General features: G+C 44.3%; 1 non-coding gene across 1 annotated transcript; it reads right to left on the minus strand.

Annotated features, from left to right (window-relative positions):
- Positions 1-1,264: 1,264 nt before the first annotated feature.
- On the minus strand, positions 1,265-1,338 carry trnan-guu (transfer RNA asparagine (anticodon GUU)). Its single transcript has one exon. It is a non-coding gene; the product is annotated as a tRNA-Asn (tRNA).
- Positions 1,339-4,520: the final 3,182 nt, after the last annotated feature.

Here is a 4,520-nt window from a genome sequence, read left to right on the forward strand (position 1 = left end):
CTGTTGTAAAACATATAAATATCGATGAATTTCTTTGTTCGGTGGAGTGGAATGCCTGGAGTTGGACCAGAGGCTCTCTCCCCGCCTGTGTAATAAAGGCCATTTTGGGATGAGAACCGACCCCGAATGTCGAGTGATTCTTCCAGAAAAAGATTTGTGCTAACATAACCCGGGCTGTACCAGCCCTGGGAGAGATTGATGGGAAAGTGTAAAGGGAGCTTTACTCTGTATCTAACCCCGTGCTGTACCTGCCCTGGGAGAGATTGATGGGACAGTGTAGAGGGAGCTTTACTCTGTATCTAACCCCGTGCTGTACCAGCCCTGGGAGAGATTGATGGGACAGTGTAGAGGGAGCTTTACTCTGTATCTAACCCCGTGCTGGATCTGTCCTGGGAGAGATTGATGGGACAATGTAGAGGAAGCTTTACTGTGTGTCTAACACGTACTGTACCTGCCCTGGGAGGCTTTGATGTGACTGTGTAGTGGTAGCTTTACTCTGTATTTAACATTATTGTCCTTTTTAATCCACTTGTTTCACACCGAAACAAATCGTAACCATGATGTGAATTTAACGCCACGTGATTCTTTGAAATCATCTTTAAATGATTGGGTAAAACCACTTCTTATGCCACCGAAAAACAGCTTTGATTCCAGGTCTCGGCGATAAATTTTATAACACCATTTTTAAATTCAAAACCTAATAAAATTGACGACATACAGCCAACGTGCAAAAGTAAGAATTCTTTTAATCACCGTTAATCAGCCGATAACCTTCTTCAGAATGAAATAAATAATAATATAATTACTGAGGAACAGTGGTATCTTCAATCATTCATTTTCTCTTTACATGTGATGAAGTTTCATCCCTATCTCATTTACACGCTGATGAGAATGGTTTAAAATTGTAAGTGTTTATGACTCAGTTGTAAAACCATTGATTGTGTGTGTGCCGATTCTTGAGAGGAGGAGCACTTGAGACCGTAGTTCCAGTTCTTTCTGTGTATCAATAGAATCAATTTCCACCAGTTTCTTTAAACCCAATAACATAATTTCTTTCGAGTGGGCTGGATGGAGGAACATGATCCATGTAAAAATTTTTTATCGTTTTACTTGAACTGAATGCTCATAAAACATTGGAGTGGGAACTAATTGGATAATAGCACAGCTGGCAACATTTGCGGAATAGATTCGTGCAGCCAAAACGCACAATGACAACCTGGGACTGTGCGGCACCGAATACTCGGGGAAAAACAGTTAAACACTTCGTCCCTGGGTGGGGTCGAACCACCAACCTTTCGGTTAACAGCCAAACGCGCTAACCCATTGCGCCACAGAGACTGATGGAAGGAAAAGGTTCAAGGCATCCCAAACCAGAGTGTCAGACAGTTAAAGCTTCAGATTGCTCTGACCGGGATGGAACTTGTCCACTCTCAGTGCTACTTTTCACAAATAAATAGAGGGACATTCATTGTGGATGCGTGGAAACAGTCTGGTCCCGCACACTGCAGACACTTCCATGTCACCGCCAACCAGCTCTCCCGCAACCGGTGTGATCTACCTTCCAGACTTCCGGTGCCTTGTCTGTGACAAAGTATTCTGATTGTCCCGAAGCCGGTGTTAGGTTTGAATTCCTTTTTAGCTCCTGACTGCGGATATTCCTGTGATTAAACAGGAACTAAATGCTAACAGGGACAGTTGGATTCACCGTTTCTTTGCTTGGTGAAATTTCAAAGATTGAAAGCGACACACATCAACCCCAAACCTCCCGTGAGATGGAAGCCCAGTTGTTGTTTCAAGCTTGAATGCGGGAACAAGCAGAACTTATTCAAAGAAAGTCCAAGTCCCTGAGACGCCTGATTATTTGCACCAAACTCCTTTGCAAAGATTTGAGGTTCATGTTTGGTGATCTGGGTGCATCTTTTGCCAAACTACAACGCTTCAAACATAACTCAACGGCCTTAAAGCGCTTTGGGGTGACATGAGTTCCTGAAAGGCACTGCAGAAATGGAAGTCCTTCTTTGCAAAAGTTCGATGCAATTTCAAAATTTGCGAGCAATATCAGGGCTCCTCTGGGATCCCTCGTAAATTCAATGAACAACTCCGAAGGGAGAATCATAGCCCGAGACCAACGAGCCAACTGTTTGACAAACGTGAAGATAAGGTGTAACCATGATCAAAGCATTTTTGTGTGTGTCGCTATTCAGAACATAAGAACTTAAGAACTAGGAGCAGTAGTAGGCCATATGGCCCCTCGAGCATGCTCCGCCATTTAATATGATCATGGCTGATCCAATCATGGACACATCCCTGTCACTTCCCCATAAGCCTTATTCCCTTATCAGTTAAGAAGCTATCTCTGTCTTAAATTTATTTAATGTCATGGCTTTCTCAGCTCTCTGAGGCAGTGAGTTCGGCAGATTTACAACCTCTGAGAGAAGAAATTCCTCCTCATTACAGATTTAAATGGGCGGCTCTTTATTCTGAGATGATGCCCCCTAGTTCTAGTCTCCCCTATCAGTGGAACCGTCCTCTCTGCATTCACCTTATCAAGCTCCCTCATTACCTTATACATTTCGATAAGATCACCTCTCATTCTTCTGAATTCCAATGAGTAGAGGCCCAACCTACTCAACATTTTCTCATAAGTCAACCACTCATCTCCGGAGTCAACCCAGTGAACCTTCTCTGAACTGCCTCCAAAGCAAGTATATCCTTTAGTAAATATTGTAAGTGTTTGTGATCCTCGCTCAATTGCCAGATGGACGGTTTGAATCGCCCCCACCTTACGAAAGTTCTAGATCTGGGAATTATTAATCAGAGTGTAAATTAAATGAGTCACGGAAAGGGATGCTTCGGTGATAAATCATAGTATATTTATTTGGTGTAACATACACTGGCTAAAACATGCACTGCTAAACGAAATGTCTCTGTGGAGAATAAAATCCCGGTTACAAACAACATACATACAGTACAGAAATGAGACCTAGTAACACGCAGTAATTCCCTGGTGGATTCTAACCCCACCCCTACCAATGAAATACCCTCCCCAGAATAGCCCTGAAAAGCTTCACTTCTGAGAAAATCCTGAGCCCTTACCCAGCTGGCCTGGGATATCTGGTAACTGTCTTGGGACACTCGCAACCATGTTCACCACCACACGCAGCCGGTTTCCTTGCTCACTCAGCTGTGGGAAGTCACTGCCTGGTCTTCAGTATCGGTGGCTTCTTCTGCAGTACTGCGGCCCCTTCCTCTGGTACATCGATCGGTGGAGCGAGAGCGAGAGGGAGAGGGGGCTCTCTCTCGACACAAGTTGCAAGCTGCAAGCTTCAAGCTTCACACCAAGCTCCAAGCTAAAAATAAAGTGGAAAGGACCCTGTCTTTCTGGGAGTCTTGCTACCCCTATCTTTCCCGCCAATCTTTAAAACCCCTTTGTTTCTAAGCACGGGTACTTAGTCAGTAATGGGCCATCCCACCCATGCATTGGGCTGATGGCCCTTAATCTGGGCATCTCTCTGAGCCTTTGTGTTGGGAAAGACCCAGCTCCTCCTTGGCTGGCCAGGCTGGTGGGTTCATTGTTCTGTGTCTCCTTCTGAGATGGAGGTGAGAAGTGCTTTTACAAATTAGAGTGGCTTTGTCAGTGGCCCCCCTTCCTGGCCGACAGCTCTTTTTTCAATGGATGACTGACAGCTCTTATGTCCCAGCTAACTGCCATGCGGTCTCTGGAGTTTTAACAAAACCAGCTTTTTCACATATCTGCGCAGGGTGTCCCCAGCACAGGGAAAATAGCCTCAGAAAAATAAAATCCACAAAATATTCTCGACTGAGTCCATTCTTTAAACAGAAACTTTGCGATCTCTTCATTCTGCTCTGCTAATTATCGATCTTGCCACGTAAAAAGTGCGTTGGCATTGCAATGCATTAATGTAAAATTAATGAAAAGAAAATGCAACGTTTTGTCGAGTGCAAAACATGCAGTGCCTGCATTTCAAAAAGCATTGCTTTTATTCATCCTGCGGAATGCATATTGCACCGATAATCTCAGCACACATTGTGCAGGCAAAGGCAGCATTAGACAACAAAGTATTTGTTCTCCGCTGATTTGTCGCAGATAACTGAGGGTTGAGCACACAATTTGACAACAAGACTTGTAGATCAAGTATCAATGAAAAAGGCAACAAAACTGCCCACCAGCACCAGGTGTCTTTCACTTGTTTGTCCCAGATTTGCAGCAGCTGGGACAACAAGAATTTAGGTTTTACTGAGATTTGAACTCAGATCACTAGATTTAAAGTCAAGAGGGCTCACCATTACACCATGGAACCAACTATGCCAAAACTTTTGAAACATACTTCGTCACAGACAAGGCACTGGAAGGCTGGAAAGTAGATCACACCGGTTGTGGGAGAGCTGGTTGGTGGTGACATGGAAGTGTTTGCAGTGTGCAGGACCAGACTGCTCCCACACATCCACAATGAATGTCCCACCCTTTACTTGGGAATAGTACAACTGAGAGTGGATAA

This window comes from Pristiophorus japonicus, unplaced genomic scaffold (assembly GCF_044704955.1).
Source record: "Pristiophorus japonicus isolate sPriJap1 unplaced genomic scaffold, sPriJap1.hap1 HAP1_SCAFFOLD_113, whole genome shotgun sequence".
NCBI lineage: Eukaryota > Metazoa > Chordata > Chondrichthyes > Pristiophoridae > Pristiophorus > Pristiophorus japonicus.